This window comes from Oxyura jamaicensis, chromosome Z (assembly GCF_011077185.1).
Source record: "Oxyura jamaicensis isolate SHBP4307 breed ruddy duck chromosome Z, BPBGC_Ojam_1.0, whole genome shotgun sequence".
Classification (NCBI taxonomy): domain Eukaryota; kingdom Metazoa; phylum Chordata; class Aves; order Anseriformes; family Anatidae; genus Oxyura; species Oxyura jamaicensis.
Genome location: NC_048926.1, coordinates 47,170,527 through 47,189,353, shown reverse-complemented (window position 1 = coordinate 47,189,353; position 18,827 = coordinate 47,170,527). Strand labels below are relative to the sequence as shown.

General features: G+C 42.5%; 1 protein-coding gene across 3 annotated transcripts in view; it reads right to left on the bottom strand.

Annotated features, from left to right (window-relative positions):
* The window catches only part of SPIN1 (spindlin 1), a 59,037-nt gene extending 47,219 nt beyond the window's left edge, over window positions 1–11,818 (bottom strand). Inside the window, exon 1 of one of the 3 annotated variants that reach the window (XM_035309221.1) lies at window positions 11,757–11,818. The gene's annotated coding sequence lies outside the window, so the exon portion shown is untranslated. Of the gene's footprint in view, window positions 1–10,633; window positions 11,163–11,465; window positions 11,542–11,756 lie in introns of those variants that run through there. The other 2 variants (XM_035309220.1, XM_035309219.1) reach the window with 2 other exon arrangements.
* Between the last annotated feature and the right edge of the window lie 7,009 nt (window positions 11,819–18,827).

Sequence of the window (18,827 nt, the reverse complement as noted above, 5' to 3'; positions counted from 1 at the left end):
GACTCTGTTTTTGTGGTCTGTGGACAGTCAGTAAAAAATTTGTCTTGAACATGTGTTCTAAGACCGTTTAAGTCCAACGCGTTTGGATTCTAAGGCATACTGGACTAAGCCACTGCGACACTGAATTTAAAATAAGTGTAACTGAAGTATTTTCCTAAGTCAGCTTTAAAATTTGTGCCATCAGTTTTTTAGAGCAAATATTTTGGTGACATACTTGAAACTTTTCCTAAGCCTTCTACAACTTTATTCACCAAGGTCCACAACCAAGAACATATTTTGTTTCCTTCTTTCAGTGATGACAGTCCAAGGTTTAGGAATTGTTGATTCCTAGGGTCTACCTTCAATTTCTGCAGCTGTTTTATAATTTACTCACAGCATGATCACTTGATCCAAGATGCGCAGTGGCAGATTACCAGTCTGGAGAGAGCTAGAATTCAATGTCAGAAGACATCAACAGCGTTGGATAGTAAATCAAGTATTTATATAACATTATTTAAGATCTTTGCTACAACAACTGATCTACCAATTTTAAAAGTAGACAAAAACAATGCATGTTTGAAATTTTTATCATGACAAGGTATTATTCACATCATTAAAAAACTCAAAATTTAATTGCTACAGACTTCAATCCAAATAACCAATAAGGATAGACAAATAAACAGTAATTTGGCACTTACAAAAATTATACAGCTGCAAAATAATCGGTAAAAGGGACAAAGCATTTACAATGCATTATCTCTATACACAACCCAAAAGATGACAAGTCGTTCTATGAGCCCATTTATTCTTGGATTTGAGACATGCATGCCTATGCTTCTCCCATAATCAATGTCATTGGGACTGCAGTCATATCAGACCACTGAATGCATTAGGGGCATTAACCTGAATATCTGTCCTACCCAAATATTGACTGCCTCTAAACCATTAAAAGTCTGGTTCTTTTCAAATGACTTGGAGAAAGGGGAGGAATTAATGAATTAGAGACAGTGGGTAAGTTAGGACTCAAAAGCCTCCGCTAGTCACATGAAAAATGAACAAATAATTTCATTAAAAGTTACTGTAAATATTAACATTTTGCAAGCTGCTGCATGACACCAATACAGAGATCCTAAGCCGCTAGTCAAAGTGCAGAAAAAAAAATAGAAAAAAATGTCTCCTTACACGCCTGATTCAAAGAAAAACTTACAGACATGGTTAGACAATTTAAATCAGCAGCAGCCAGTTCTACCTTGTCTTTGATATGGAGAAAAAAGAAATGGGACTCACGGAAAGTGATCTCTCATCTTTTATTTGCATCTTGAAAAAAAAATAAGCAACTAGTCATGAACTGAATTTATCTTACCTATTTTCTTCACCTCCAGCCATTTTAACTTAGCCAAAAGCAGTTCTCATGCAAATACATTAAAGTAATTGTTTACATTGGAACAGTAAGTCACTTAAGTGAAAGCATTTGCAGGTAAGTATGCCAAGACTCTCGCGCCACAGCAACCAATGATATGCTATTTTTCAGACCAACTGAAGAATATTCACTTTGCTTCTATGGTGTTATTATAAACATCAACCTAAACAGATTATCATCTTTAAAAGGTGAATAGCTGCAATGATTGTCAAACAATGATTGTCAAAGTTGTCATGTGTAGTAATGGTAAGGCACTGAAAACAAAATTCAGCATTATATTAGCAGCTGCAGCTAAATACATTAGCTTTTGTGTGTGTTCTTCCCCACCCACCCACCCCAATAAAATTGGAGGGTCAGGGAAAGAACAGCACTTTAAAATAAAAACTGTTACATGTAGAAGAGTAGTAAAAGCTGTAGAAAAAAAAAAAAAAAGAGATCTCCAATACTGATCACTTAACTACTTCAATCAACACTGGATAAATGATCAAGGGAATAATAACAACTTATTAAATTGTTCATCATACTGTTTTATTTATTTTCTTTGTATGAAAGACAAGAACCCTCAGCACTAGAACATTACATGGTGTTTTCTTTGTTTATATACAGATCTTTCAAATTTTTGGCAGAAAACATACCACATCCTGCAATGGTAGAAGCTGATAGGGAAGGACAGCTTGGGAAGAGGAAAGTGGGGAACAATTCTGAAACTAATGGCTTTCCCCAAAAGCAGTGAGGAAATCAGAACAGACTGATCCTCATACAAATCAGTTCTCATACTTTTTAATAGTCAGATAAATACACAAAGAGAAAGTGCTAGTTCTGAAACTGCTATCCGCACACTAATTAAGTTAATTAAATCTTTAAGTATTTAAAAGGTTGTAGAACTGTTTCAAGGTGCTCTGTGAAAAGTTATTTACTGAACTGTGAAAGAAATGTATTTTAAGAGAACACCTGCAAGAGTTCATGTATATGACAGCTTTGCTCAGAAATTAAGAAAAACTAATCTAAAAATCAAGGAATTTGCTTAAACTCAGCTGTCAAAAACAGCCTGTAGCTCAGTCTACACTGACTACTCATCCCCCTTTCTAGAACTGTCTCCCTCCCCTCCCAAAGCAAGGTATCTATTATGTTGGGAATCAACACTCCCTTTGCAAAATTTGGTAGTATTAGGTGTTTGTAAATATTATCAAAAAGTTACTCACAAATGCAAGACACTATTCAATACAGAAGCAAGATCATTTTATTTGGTAATTGTACTTCAAAATGTTTTTAAAACCGGAAGCACTGCCTGTGAATAGACTTGTTTGGCTTTAAGGAACTGCCTTTACAGACAAGCAAAAACAGCTGCCTCCAACATTTAATTCTTGTCCTGTCGTAGTAGAAAGGTGAAAAATGAGGGTAAGAAGGAAGTCAAGCCCCTAAGAACAAAGTGACTCCAAGGTATTCTTTATTCCCTGCTATACCTTATTTGTCTCACAGAAAACATGCATTCCTTTCCTAGACTTGGATAATAAACTCTCGTCAAAATTCCTGCACTGAAACTACTTTATTGTGTATGTAATTATTTTATTGGACAAGTGGAAAAGAAATGAGAAAGCACATTCATCAAGATAGGACTTCAGAGCAAGAACTTTCAGCAGCAGCAACAGGTAGATGTAGATCTTTCTCTTCTTGTTAGGTTGGTAGTCTCTGCAGAAAGCTTTATGTCTGACCTGAAATAGATTAACTAACAAACATATAATTATGCCCTTTTTTCTTGAGATTTCTGTCTAGGCATTGATAAAAAAACAACACCCTTTTTGTGCAATTTTTGACCTTTAGTGCTTGAAACCAGATGGAGTCTACACAACTATCAGACATGGGGAGAAAGAAGTCCAGAAAAGGAAAAAGACAGGCATCTTCCAATGAAAACATTATCTCAAAACGCAGGGTATCCATCCCCATAAAACGAGGACAGGCTTTCTAGAAATCTGTCTTGTAGATAAACAGGGCGCACAAAAAATGGGCGATTACTCCTCTGCCTTTTGTGCTGATCCCTGCTGTGTGCCCATGCCACTCAAACACACTGTCTCCGAGCAACGTTGTTAGAGGCCTAAGCATGACTGAAAACTAGGATGTTTACACACAAAGAACCTCACCCCACTACTTTTTCTTCTTCAGTTAACTTTTATACACCCAGGAAACCAAGATAAGAGCAACATCTCAAATGAATACATATCATAGAATCACAGAATATTCCAAGCTGGAAGGAACCCATAAGGATCATTGAGTCCAACTCCTGGCTCCACACAGGTCTAACCCCAAAATTCAGACCATATAGTTAAGTGCACAGTCCAAACTGTTATTAAACTCCAACAGGCTTGGTGCAGTGACTACTTCCCTGGGAAGGCTGTTCCAGTGCACGACCACCCTTCTCAGTGAAGAACCTTTTCCTGATACCCAACCTGAACCTCCCTTGCTTGACTCCATTCCCTCAGGTCCTATCACTTGCCACTAAAGACAATAGATCAGTTCCTGCCCACCCACTCCCCTCGTGAGGAAGCTGTAGGCTGTGATGAGATCCCCCCTCAGCCTCCTCTTTTCCAGGCTGAACAGGCCAAGTGACCTCAGCTGCTCCTCATATGTCTTCCTCTCTAGGCCCTTCACCATCTTTGGATCCCTCCTCTGGACACTAATAGTTTCATGTCCTTTTTGTACTGCGGTGCCCAGAACTGCACACAGTACTCAAGGTGAGGCAGCTCCAGTGCAGAGTAGAGCGGGACAATCACTTCCCTCCCATATAAATTCTCCATGCACCTACCCAAAAACTTTTCTCTGTAATGCAATGAGTTTCCTTCACCATCCCATCTCCATCATGCTTGCAGCAAGGTATTACTATTTTAAAGTGCATTAATAATGGATGCAAAGTAAAAGTCATGTGTCCCTAGTGATACAAAAAAGATTTGTCTCATGATCCTCTCTATACAAGCCAACACAGGTAAGACTGAGAGTAGGAGTGAATCCCACCCCCAAAACTTAAATTATTAGGCCAGCACATGATCTGGAAGGTTGCTTTCCCTTGCTGCCTTATAGCTAGCAACTAACAATACTCTTTTGTTTTTTTAAAAAAATGGAGGTGCAGAATACTGACAGGTATAATTCACCCCAAGATATACTCCTGCAGTCAAAAGGACTAAAAAAGACTTCTGTCCTTATTCACCCCTAGAAGTCTCTCTCTTCCCTTCAGCAGCACAGAGAGACTATGACCCTGAGGACAGCCCGTGAAAGCTCCATCTACCAACATGACATCAGGTGCGAGCACCCAGTACTCTGGTTCCTTGTTATTTCAAACCCTTGCCTATTCCTTAACTCTAAAAGAACTTATGGTACTTTTTTTTTTTGAATTATTTGAAACACAGGAATGACAGACTTCTCTGATAAGCTACTTTTTGAATAAACTCTTGTCATAGCATTCAGTTTAACTGATCAAATCTCTCAAAGCTGCAGCTCCACTGATGGCAAAACAACCATTAACAAATTCATGTGTCATCTTTCAAGATGAAGACAAAGATTTTCCAAAAGCAATTAATGAACAAAAAGTTATTATGCCCATTAATAAAGCTCTCTGCAACTGAAGGATTTTGAAAAGTAGTAAATTAATCTCTAATGTATTTGCTCCCATTTTGATTTCACTTTGCTATTCATATAACAGCTTAAAACACTATGATAGAACATAAGGGGCAAGCAACTGTCCAAAATTAGATATAGCCAACTGCCTTGTGAGTAGACACACAGAAGAACAGACACAATGCTCTCAGTATCTGATAGATACATATTATTGTATACTGCAGACCTGACCACTGTGCTGAACTTAAGCAGATGTTATGTTTTTCAAGGTATTTGAAAGAGTTGCCAAGAGAACTTAACAGAAATGTCACCACGGAAGTATTCCAGAACATGCTATCTTCCATACTACTTAGCTCACAATACTTAAATTAAATCTAGAATGCTAAAAAACTTATGTACTTAAAAACCTCAGCAGTAAATGTAAGACTATACACTGCATTTAACCTAATTTTTTCAACACCGTGGTGAAGGATTTTGCATGGGGAACATACATACAAATGTAGTAAAATAGGTTTTGCAACATGTATAATTGATTTTAATAAATACCAGACAAGAAGTCCAACAAATCTTCCAGTTTCACCCACTGAGGGTGACAGAACATGATCTAGTAACATTTGTTTTTAGATTTAAATTGGATTAATACAAGAAAAAAGTAATTTGATTTTCTTTGAAAGTGTGTCAAAGTATATAGGTAAAGTTTTGCAGCCTTCAGCATGACCACCACAGATCATCTAGAACAACTTTCTATGCTTCAGAGCAAGTCAATTAACATTACCAAAAAGAAGTATTAAACCCCTACTTTTTTCATTTAACAAATGACTGACTACATCTGTGCAGAGCAATATCACATAGCAGCAGCACCAATGTTAGACATGAAATTGCCAAGTAATGTTATACTTTACAACTCAGAGTGATCTTAAAAGAGGTGAAAGTCACAATCATTCCGTGTTCATTAATTGCTTTGCTGTAGCAGGTATCTAGGAAGGAAAAAAAAGACAAGCAGCATAATGCATAGAAAAAAAAAAAAAAAACACCACTGAAGGTGCACATTCCCAGGAACTGTCATCTTAACAGGCTACTCCCAAAGTTACATGGTTACTGTGTCTGGGTTGGGAACTCATGGTACAAGACTCCCTCTGAACCATTAGGAAAGCTCTTAAACCAAAAGGATGAAAAATCCACCTCTGACCTTAAATGTAGCAACACATTTTAAAAGTACTCTTTAATTCTCTAGCATTTTCAAACTTGTAGACATGCGGTCTGAGACTTCATCAGATTGGCTCCTCAACAGTTTAACACTAAATCAAACAAAGGAAAAAAAAAAACAACTTGGAAGAAGGATCAAGAATTGTTTTGTTACTGCACACTACTAATCACTAGTGATTGAACCCAAGGCTTTTCAATTGGGGTAGCTGCCACAGCCAAGTGGGGACTACCAGCGGCAAGATGATCAGAAAGCAGTATACACATATGGCTATGGAAGAAGTGAAAAAGGAAGAGAGAGATGCCTTCAAACATGGCAAGAGGGGTTAGCAACTGGTTACTATGATAAAAAATATTCCCCCTGTACAAGGCTAATGTTAGTCAGCAATGTCAGAATAAATGCAAAATTAATAGAGAATAATGGAGTAAGTAAAATGTACATGTCTGTTTTGTTCAAACTACCATCTGAAATGAAAAATTTAGAGCTCAAATGTCATTCTGTATAGGTTAATTATTTACTAGATCACTGAAATCCATATAGCTACTGCTAAAATATTATCAACTCTGACCACTATTTGTGGGTCAAGAACTTGAATATATTATTAGAGCATTCAACAGTAATGGGAACAAACAAACAGCAACACAACAAAAAGCGATAATCAAGCAATCAAAAATCCCCAACGAACTTGACCATAACAAAAAGGCTATAAAAACCTACCTACCTGTGCCTACACCGTATTATCAGTTACTGTTATTCTGCAGACAGAGCTCACAAAATTAAAAAATTATCACAAAAGATAGTCCAACATCTCAAACACCTTGCAATAATGGCAAATATCGGAATCTAATTAGCTAGTATTTAGTCCCCACAGTTACTGACTAGAACTTCTAACTCAGCAGTTTGTGGAAGCATTACAATAACATTTCCAAGTAAGCATGTCAAACGAGACCTCATGTAACATGGATTTACAGCAGTTTTACAACATCGTAACAAACACAAAAGAGTGCTTCTGCATCTGCTGAAACATATACAGCAACCCAATAGCCAAACTAATACATCTCCTAAATTCTGTTTTCCTTCAGCAAATTCACATTTTACACTATAATAGGAAGTAAAATCCAACCACCACCACACCCTGAAATAACTGTTTGAATTAAATGTTTTCACCATCACTTGAAAACTGCTTTAATGGTGTAGCCTCTTTGTCACTAGAATCAACATTTCATACATAAATACAAGTTAGTAAACTACACCGTTTTGAGGAACTCAACACTTACCCATCTCATAGAGATGTGGATGGAACTGGTCTGAACATTTATACCACATTCCAAATTCCTTTAAGTCATGTGGCATGCTGGCATCTAAGTACCATCTGCATAGCAAGTGGAACACATCTTGATATACAGGAAGTACTTACAAGGAAAACCAGTATCAAGGAACATCAGCATCTGACTTCCAATCATAAAACTAAATAACTTAGCAGAGTAGTCAGGCAAGGAAAACGAGAAAAGTAAACTATAAAAAAATATATATATTATTTTTATATATATAAAAATTCTCTCACACTGGGTATGAGAAACAAGCTATCTGATCATGTTAGAAAATATAACACTTCCATAACAATATTTTTCTCCTTTGGTTCAGCTTCAGTTAACAGCTTCTAAAGGTTTTCATTTTTAAAAAATTCATCAAATGAGTTTTAGAGTCATTTAAAAAAAAAAAAAATCTTGTGCCTTACCAGCAGGAAGTCAAGTTTTACCTAATACCTGGGGGAAAAAGAGGGAAGTAAGCAAGGAAAAACAAAATGAAAGCACAAGAAGATCACAGCAACAGGCCTTAAAGTCTACAAAGACTGGCCTTTTCTTTTTGCTTCTTCGGAAATATGCTCTTAGTGTTTAGCAAATTAAAGAATCTCACTAAGCCAATAAAGTGTTACATTAAGAAAAACACTTTAAAGCAGTTATTGCATCAGCTGGATGTTTACAGATCTCAACATGTCAAAAAGTGAATCTTGGCAATGGATGACACAGGCTAAGAAGTCAATGGAAGAACACATGGATCAAAATAATACAAAGGAATTACTAAAGTATGAGATCAACTAGAAGTACTTGTTACCTTCAAGACTTCACATTTTAATTGGTAATTTCACAGAAGTGTAGAACTGCATCACAACTTATTTATTGAAAAATATTTATTGTAAAAAAAAAAAATAGAAGACTATTCATTGCTACAGTAGCCAGCAAACTATCAAAGTTCACTGACTTTTTCTTCAGGCTTATTTCCCAGTATGACCAACTGAACAGTTTTGGAAAAGAAGGCTTTATTAATACTTAGTTTTTAATTTGGCTGAAAGTAGCCCTGCATTACCCACAGTTACAAAAGCACTGGGGTGTCCTCACTTAGAACCAAATGCACAAAGATTTGGCAAGTTATTGACCTAGATTGGCTCATCACGGGACACTTATTAAAGCAATAATATTGATTTTTGACCAGTCCATCAACACAGAAGAAAAATCTTCCAGGTATCATACAAAAGAACAACTCCAACTTAGAGCATAGATGCTATAAACAATCTATTACTTCCCTAAGGCTAACAAACCATAGCTGGATTTTACAGAATAAAACTTATTTCTACCAACAAAACTAGAATGTTACTAGAATAAAAAACATGACTAAGTGGTTCTTTTCAGTCCAAATCCATCCTTAAATGGGTGGGTCGTGGATAGTGTATTTTTATTTTGTTCATTTTATTCAGTAGCCTAAGGACCAGACTTGAGTATCCAAAGGTCTATTTAGATAGTAGAGCTGCATACCTCAGTTTCCTTTTGGTACCATTTCACACTACTAGCAGGAGAGCAGTGACTGCAAAGTATTTAGTGGCTATTGTAATTAAACGACAGATTATTTACTACTAGTAAACTATTCTAGTGGCTTTACCAAAATTGTTTTCTTGAACAGGTTGTTAAAGGTAAAAAGTAACTGCTGCAGGAAACTAATGATATATCAAGTTACAGACTTTTGCTCAGATTTTTCCATCTGAGTATTACAGTTGGCTCAGGAGCCATGACGTAGATACACATTCCAAAATGATCTTGTAACTTGGATGACTCCACTCAAGTTTTACGTTGTTGTAAACTCATTACTACAATTTATTTTCTACTCATGCCCGTTAATCAACACTTGCTATCATGGATAGAAAAAGCAGGGAAAAGGAGTCACAAAATTAAGAAGTATTTATATATGATATCACACTGTAATGCTAGAATTAAGTAACTATTTATGTATCAGTTAAAAGCTGTATGACTATGCCATCCCAGTGCTTCTCTACTAGAAGCTTCCAAAGCCAAGTAGACAAAGACAACAGAGCTAGCTAGGAAGTTTGTTACTTTAGGGCACCGCTAAGTTATTAAGAGAAGCCAGGGCAATCCACGCGCATATGCTTTGAATAAATCCCACGTCTTCAATCTTTGAAGAATGAAACGTTTACTACGAGTGACAACAACGCGTCTTGAAAGCAATAGGAGGCATCTACCTCTGCATCGTCACCATTGTCCCCTAGAGTTACAACCTAGATATAAATCTGTTGACAGTAGGTCATTTCAGATGTGCCCAGTGAACTACCTTATTTTGGTTTTAGGCCGTAAGAAAGCAGTAAAATAAACAATTTCCATCGAAGCCAGAAGGGGGTGCTCTGAATAACTGAGGTTGGGAGGGGTATCGAACTGAACATTTGCCTTATGTTATGAGAGGTCAGAAGCATGCTGTCTTGTTTTAGCTCAGGAGCTCAGTTAAGTCACGATGCTGTGCCTTTTGAACAAAAAAGGAAGCTGGAAGGCAGGAGTGCTCCTTTTAAAAAAAAGGAAATGCTTCAGTTTGCTATTGTCATCACAAGGGCAAATTAATCTACGATAGAAAACTAGCAACACAAAGACCTGGCAAGCGTTAATTCCAGTTTTGTACCCCATGATCTGCCAGCTATTTGAGATACTGACAAGATGATACCGGGAATGCAACAGAACACAAAAAGCCTGTGCTGCGTTTTTTTTTTTTTTTTTTTTTAAATCTGCACAATGCCTGTTCTGACCCAACTAGTTCAGGTCTTTTAAATGTGACTGCCGAGTTGATACCTTACACTGAACTACACCCTGAAACGAAAGAAATGGCCCTAGATCATTCTGCAAGTGTAATACAGTATTTCGTCTGTGCCAGCACTTTGGTGCATCGGCCTCCCCCCACCCAAAAAGAGAAAATGATACGCACATTCCAATCGAGCCTCTCTCAGCGGGGCTCATCCAGCTCTCCCCCTCCCCTCCCTGCCCTCCCCCCGGCCTTGCCAGGCTCCCAGACCCCTTCTGATTTTTAGGTTTCATTTTGTGGTAAACAGCAAAACGAAAGGAGAAAGCTCCCAAAGCGAGGATCCTTACCCTTGAAATCCCGCCATGCGCGCAATAAGGAGGGTGAATTGTTTTTCCTCCTTTTTTTTTTTTTTTGGATGGGAGACGAGGGGGGGGAGGGGGAAGAAACAAAAGCCTAATCGGAGATGAGGCTAAGCGGCGGAGACAGAGGGAGAAGGCGGAGAGCCTGGTGGAGGAGCAGGGCGAGCGTCAGCCATGTTGTGTGTGTGTGTGTGTGTGTGTGTGTGCGTGTGTTGGTCCAGTATTTACAAACCTGCAGCTGCAGCAGCGCTCGGAGCCTGGGAGCGAGGGGAAGGAAGGGAGGGAGCGAGCAGGGAGGGAGGGAGGGAGGAGAGAGCGAGAGGCACCGGGAGAGCGAGGGCAGGGAGGGAGGGAGGAGGGGAAAGCGGCGGCAGACAAAGGATCCCCGCACCGCCCGGGCGCAGCGCCGCGCATTCACACACTCACACACACACACACAGGCTCGGGGCGCCTCGCCCCCGCTATCCCGGGGGCCGCTGCCGTGCGGGCGGCCCCTCGGCGGGCCCCAGCCCGGCGGTGCAATGCAATGGCTCGGCGGCGGAGGGGAAGGGGGGAGCGGGGGGGGGGGGGGGGCGGGGGGGGGGAGGGAGGGAGGAGGGCAGGGTGCGGGCCGCCGCGGGCGCACACATCGCGGCGGCCCCGGGGGAGGGGAAGAGGAGGGAGGGGAGGCGAGGCCGGGCCGGGAGCGGCGGCGGCGGCTCCCTCCCCGCACAGCGACTCCCTCCGGCCCTGCCCGGTACTGGGCCGGGCCCGGCCAAGGGCGGCGCGACGGGCTGCGCTCCCCCCCCGCCTCCCCTCCGCCGCCTCCCCGCTCGCTCACCTGCCGCCGGGGCGGGCGCCCGGGGGTGCCAGGCGGGCGGCCCGGGGGTGCCAGCGCTGCAGCCGCCGCCGCCAGCCGCCGCCACCGCTGCTGCTGCCCCCCCGCCTCGCCTCGCCGCGCCGTGCCTCGCCGTGCCGCTCAGCTCCTCCGCGGCGGCAGCGGGGACGGCCGCTCCCCTTGTCTCGCTTGCCCCCCGCCGCCGTCGCCGCCGCCGCCTCCTGCTCGCCTCTGCCACATTTGGAGCCCCCTCTGCCTACGCCAGCTCAGCCGCCAGGATAGAGGCCCTCTCACCTTCCTGCCAAATAGTGAGCCAACCGCAGCCAGCCGTTCAAAACACAGGGCCGGGCCCCGCCCTCCGCCGCCGCCCGCCCCCCCCCCCGCGCCGCCCCGCCGCCGCGCAGGCGCAGTGCGCCGCCACAACTGCGACAGGAGCGCAGGGAGCGCGCCCCGCCTCGCTGCTGGCGGGAGCAGCGCGCATGCGCGGCCGCTCGCCCATCGACCCCTCCCCCGCGTCCTCGGCCGTTACTCGGCGCCTGCGCCCCACGCCCGCCCGCCCGTCCGTCAGTCAGTCAGTCAGTCAGCGGGGCAGCAGCCGCAGCACGGCTTCGTCCGCAGCCGCTTAACGATGCCTTGCTGGTCCCTGCGGCGGCCCCGCTGCCTTCAGAGCCACCGGTGGTTCCCTGCGACCCGTGAAATTGCGGCTGGCTGTGCCGCTGCGGGCAGGCAGCTCCCCGGGGGCGCGGGGGATGTTGGCGGTGGGACGGTGCCAGGATGAGAGCAAGGAGACCTCGGAAGGACAAAGGCTGCCCTTGGCGTGAAGGTGTCTGCATGTTGGAGGAGCGGCCGCATTGCTTCGTGGGATGGAGCAGTTCCTTCGGCAGGGTTCCTTTCAAGACGCGCCCTCCTTTGCTTCCACGTAACCGGGAAAAACGAGTCACTGTGTGTGGAGCAGGGGTGCACCTCAAAATTCCCAGACAAACAACAGCAAGAGCCTAAGGGACAGCTTTCTTACACAGTCTTCATGACTCCCAGCTTAAGTTGGTGCTCGTTACTTCTGTCTTCATTATACTGAAGGACAATACCTGAGATGGCAGCTGAGAGAAAACCTGTGACTAGTCAAGACAGTTGTTTACAAACTGCCAGACAAGTCTCATCTATTGAACCATTAGTGTTAAATCCAGGGACATCTAGAATAGGGGCTGTAAGCTTCTTAACTCTTGCAGTGGCCACCATTTCCTAATTAAGGAAATGTGCACTGGCTTCTGAGAGTTAAATACAAGGAAGAAATTCAGTGAGACATACCAGAGGTTGTCATAGAATCACAGAATAATTTAGGTTGAAAAGGTATTTAAAGATCATCCAGTTCCAATCCCCTGCCATGGGCAGGGATGCCACCCACCAGCCCAGATTGATCAAAGCCCCATCCAGCCTGTCCTTGAACACCTCCAGGGACAGAGCATCCACAGCTTCTCTGGACAACCTGTGCCAGTGCTCACCACCTGCTGCGTAAAGAATTTCTTCCTAATGTCTAATCTAAATCTACACTCTTTTAGTTTACAGCCATTATTCCTTGTCCTACCACTACACTCAGTGACAAGAGAGTCCCTCCCCAGCTTTTCTCTGGGCAACTTTTAGGTACTGGAAGGCCACTTTAAGGTCTCCCTGGAGCTGTTTCTTCTCCAGGCTGAACAACCTCAATTCCCTCAGCCCCTCTTCATAAAAGAGGTGCTCTGGCCCTCTGACCACCTTCATGGCCCTCCTCTAACTCATTCTGTTATTTCAGTGTTCTTGTGTTGGAGGACCCAGAGATGAATGCTGTTCTCTAGGTGGAGTATCACAAGAGAAGAGTAGAGGGGAAGAGTCACCTCCCTCACCCTGCTGGCCATACTTTTGATGCAACCCAGGACACAGTTGGCTTTCTGGGCTGCAAGCACACATCGCCAGCTTCTGCTGAGCTTCTCATCAACCAACACCCTCAGGTCTTTCTCCTTACAGCTACTTTCAATCTGTTCTCTACCCACCCTGTATTTGTGCTTGGGATTGCCTCAGCCAAGATGCAGGACTTTGCACTTGGCCCTGTTGAACTTCAAGAGGTTTGCACAGACCACCTCTGAAGCCTGTCCAGGTCCCTCTGGATGGCATCCCTTCCCTCCAGCGTGTTGACTGCACCACACAGCGTGAAAAAAGAATAACAGCATAGAAAAAAGAATAACAGTTTAGACAGAGTGATGAAAAGCAGTTGTGGTGTCATCAAATCATGGTTTTGTCATCCCTCATGGTTTGCTACATTGTTCAAGTGTGGAAGTCCATGAGCCATTCATAGCTTCAGATTGACAAAGAACAGAACAGGAAACATTGATGAGGAGGATGATGTTCTCTGACATGAAATAATTGGTCCAACACTGAAAGCGGGTGAGCAGCTGAGGCACAGTCTGCCTCAACAAATGGAATGGGTACTTTTTTTATTAGGCCTTGGCACACATACCAGACACGTTACGCTTTTTCCTTTTAAACGTTGTAAGACAAAGAAAGTTCAATGCATCAACAGAACCATAAAGTTTTGTTAGGTGTAGGTATGTGACTAGGAGAGACATGTATTCTATGTACAAAAATGGAAGATGATTTCTGGAAATCAGTTCAAGCAAGTCTACACATTTGGGATTTGTACAGTCAGTGGTAGCAACTGTGCAAGGAAAGGTCCAAATTCCCAATTGTCTTTTTTTTTTTTTTTTTTTTTTTGAAAATAAAATATCAGACCACAAGTCTACAAGTATGTATATTTTGCTTAAAACAGGAGAATAAAGAATTTAGAGAGCTCTATGTTAATTTCAGAATTCTCAATTTCTTCAAAGACAGTCTCTAACGGTTGGAATTCTTCTGACAAAGGTTTCCCCCAGAATCTGGGAGATTATCCATTTACACCTTAAGGAAACTTTTAGCAAAGATGACTAAAGATACAGTTCTCCAAAACCATTAGGAAAAAGCGTGAGTGTGTGTGTGGAAGAAAAGGGTTCATTCTCTTAGAACAGTGAAGTAAGGAAAATTACGTACCTGTCTTGAAGTTTTGTGTGGGATGGAGTGCAATTCTCTGTTGTCTGGTTTGGACTTTCTTGCTTTCCTTCCATGCTTCCACTTAAGCTTCTGTGCTTCTCTCTTTCCTACACATAGACCCTATAGTTAAGTGAAACACCATCTTTTTAGATCTTAATATATTAAGTGAGTCCTTAGCTTTAAAGCTCTGAAGCAGTACAGGCACAGAATAATAAAAGTTTTCTGCTAATCCTGGACTGAGTCGGGGCAGTTGTAGTGGTCTTCTCCGGGGAACAAAAGGGAGGTTCCAGAGAGCCATTACTTTGGGAAGCCATCCAGAGCAGGATCCTCACAAGCCAGTAGCTCTTCCTCTCTCTTTCTGGGTACTGGGCATTGTCCACAGAAAACTCTGTGTTCTTGCCTGGAGGGAGAATTCATGGCCATGCATTCCCATGGCAGACGGAATCAGTGGTTCTGTCTCCCCTGAGCTGGCCAGAAAGTCTGTCCAATTGATTGAGAAGGTTTGAGATAGATTGCCCATCAAGCCCATTTACCCATTCTTTTGTATTGCTAGCAGCTGCTGCCTGACTCATCCTTAAGCATGGCAGGGCAAACCTAACTGTTTAACCCCTGCAGCTTTGGATGTGATGTTCTGTTTCAGCCAGACTCAAACTGTGGGAGCTGGGATTGCTTGAGTGCAAGCCTGGAGCCTGCATTACGCTCCCCGCTCAGTCTTTGCTGGGCACCTTCCAGGGTGTTTGTCCAGAAGAACTGTGAGGGACTGCAAGTCAGTGTCTCAAGCTCTACAAGTTTTCATTTGGTCCAACAAGCCATCCAAAATTTTTTGAGAACTGTATTTGAATTTGTTCTTATGGGATGGAACATGATTGAGAACGTCTCTTATGGGAGAGTGACCAATTGAGCAAAGTCTAACACTACTCATAATGCCTTGCCCCTGCCTACCTTAGCATTGATGCTAGAAATATATAGTTACAGAAATTAAGGGTGCTGTTTTTCAAATTGCTTTAACTGCTCTAACAGTCGATGTAAGATGGACTGAGTGAATAAGGTTCACTTTGAGAACCTCTCTCTCTATTGAGACCTATACCAAATAAAATATGGGATAAGAATTGGTAAATTTGAAATAGGAGCTTAGTAATGACATACTGTTTAAATGGGGTTGTCAAATCGGCAATCCCATGTGTATGTCAGAGTTATTACAGGAACAGCTATTGAGAAATGCAACTATTTGTTTAATTTTCCTAGATTTAAACGACTAATTGCCAGGAGCTCTGACATGCAAAACTTTACCAACTTACACAATAGAGCAGTTATTCTTTACTAAATCAAATGTACATGAAGAAAGTTATTGGGGTGTGGCAACAAACATGGATTATGTTTCTCTAAACTTTGAAGATCACAAACAACACCAGGACTCGTATTCATGAGAACCTTCTGCATTCATAGTTTTAGAGATGCTTATTTATTTGTTTGTATAGCGGTTCATCTCTCTAGAAAACATTACTAAGTCCTACTTTGATTGCAAACAGAAGTGGCTTACAGGATAGGCATTAAATACGTCAGCATCTGAAATTAAGATTATGAAAAATCATTTGTTCTGTATCTGGATGTTAAGTAGCATTTATCAATGGGCTGCATTCAGTTAGAGATATCATGGTTATTTGTTATTTGATCGATTATACAACCTCTGTAAAAATTTGACCTATTCCAGCTGTTCCAGTCATGACAATGATAATAATCTTTAGTACATTGAGTTTGCATACTTACGATTGCCATATGTACATTATTTGCCAAACACTGAGTACCTGAATGCAAAAACAATTAATGATTTTCTAGAATATTTTCCCGTGTCAGAAGTCTTTTAACAATATCCTGCTGTCTGTTGTCTAGTTGGTTTTACAGCATCACTAGCAAACAAATCTTCTCCATTAGGACCCATAAAGAGGAAACCTCTTTTAAACTTGAATTTGTATGATTCTAAATGCCATAGTTTGTTCTATTTTAGAGATACATTTCATTGATGATGAAAGGATTAAACCCATGCATAGTCTGATTTTTTTTCTTCCCAATGCCAAAGTGCAATTCCATTCAGACTTTCCCTAAAGATAATTTACACTTTTCCCAAAGTGTTTGAAGGAGATAACTGACATAACTGTATTGGATGTGGTTCCATTCGGTGAGATGAGCCAATGTGAGACTTTTCTTATTGAAATCTCTGCCTTTAATGGCCCAGTTGAAGGACTTTGTCACCCAGTGCTATAGGAACAGACAGATTATTTTAGGGATCATCTGTAGAATGAGGACTGGCCACAGGGTTGTAGTTAGGTGTAGAGCATTATTACAGGTACACCCTTTGCTGGGTTAAAAACTCTCTGGACGGCCACACCCAGAGAGTGGTGGTGAATGGAGTGAAGTCCAGCTGGTGAATGGTCACCAGTGGTGTTCCCAGGGGTCGGTGTTGGGGCCCATCTTCTTTAATAGCTTTATTTATGATTTGGATGAGGGAATTGAGTGCACCCTCAGTAAGTTTGCAGACAACACCAAGTTAGGGGGAAGCGTTGATCTGCTGGATGGTAGGAAGGCCCTGCAGAGGAACTTAGAGAGGTTGGATTGATGGGTAGAGGCCAATGGGAAGAGGTTCAACATCGCCAAGTGCCAGGTCCTTCACTTCGGTCACAACAACCCCATGCAATGCTACAGGCTTGGGGCAGAGTGTCTGAAAAGCTGTGCAGAGGAAAAGGATCTGGGGGTGTTGGTTGATGCTCCCCTGAACATGAGCCAGCAGTGTGCTGAGGTGGCCAAGAAAGCCTGGCTTGTGTCAGGAATAGTGTAGCCAGCAGGACCAGGGAGGTGATTGTGCCTCTCTATTCTGCCCTGGTGAGGCCACACCTTGAGCACTGTGTTCAGCTTTGGGCCCCTCAATACAAGAAAAACATCGAGGCCCTGGGAGTGTCCAGAGAAGGGCTATGAAGTTGATGAAGGGCCTGGAACACAAGTCGTGAGAAGTGGCTGAGGGAACTCGGGTTGTTTAGTCTGGAGAAGAGGAGGCTCAGGGGAGACCTCACTGCTCTCTACAGCTACCTGAAAGGAAGGTGTGGGGAGCTGGGGCTCAGCCTCTTCTCACGGGTAACTAGTGACAGGACTAGAGGGAATGGCCTTAAGTTGCACCGGGGAGGTTTAGTTTGGAAATGAGGAGACATTTCTTCTCAGAAAGAGCAGTCAGGCATTGGAACAGGTTGCCAAGGGAAGGGGTGGTGTCACTGTCCCTGGGAGTGTTTAAGGAGAGGTTGGACGTGGTGCTTAGGGACATAGTTTAGAGGGAGACATAGATGGTAGGGTGACGGTTGGACCAAATGATTTTGGAGGTCTTTTCCAGCCTTAATGATTCTATGGTTACATGAACATTTTAGCAATCGGCATAGATTATTATCTATGATTTTTAGCAGTTATCATAGTTTATTTTTACACAGAATTTCTAATAATTGCCATAGCTTACCATTACACAGAATTGCTAGCAACTAGCATAATTCTCTTATTATCCAGAATTCTGAATTACCTGGACTCTTCAGTCACCTGGACTCTCTGAAGATTGGGTCAAATTCTTAATGATCAGTGCATGATACAATAATAATCTTTACCTAAAAGAACATGAGTCACTCAGTTGATCCTTGTAGGAAGATGGCAATGGTGGATGCATTCTTGATCACCAGGGAAACAAAGGTTTTGCAGTCCAGCAGCAGTTCTGATCCAAGTCCCATTCTGGTCCAAGTCCCACTTAGGATGTGCTGCTTCTTGATTTTGTATCTCAAATGCTGTTACACTTCCTGTTCCATAACGGGTGTCATCACACACTGGTGACCCAGTGCTCGGGCTTTGATATCACTGGCAGGCTGATGTTCTTATCGCAGTGCCAAAAACAGTGAGTGAAAAGGGGGGTTATATGTTATCAGCCCCCTTACATGTTATGACAGTTTGCCTTACAAAATGGTGTTGGTTATGTTAATCATATTACCAGGGGTCAGAAGAGGGTACCAGTCACAGGAGTCCATTCTGCGACAGGTGAGGGTGATTAACCAAGGTACAGTTCATCTCTTTTAAGAGACAGCCTGTCTCGTTTAAGACTTTAGGCCCTGTTACAAAAGCAAAACTAAAAGGAGAACTTGCAGATCAAGCAATAAGTGACAGTGCTGCCTCCTGGGTCTCAGTATAAACATCATGGATGATGCTGACATCTGGGATTTTCCCTGCATAATTCCACAGTGGTTTACAAGACACAATAATTCCCTTCTGATCATCTGCAAAAGCATGTGT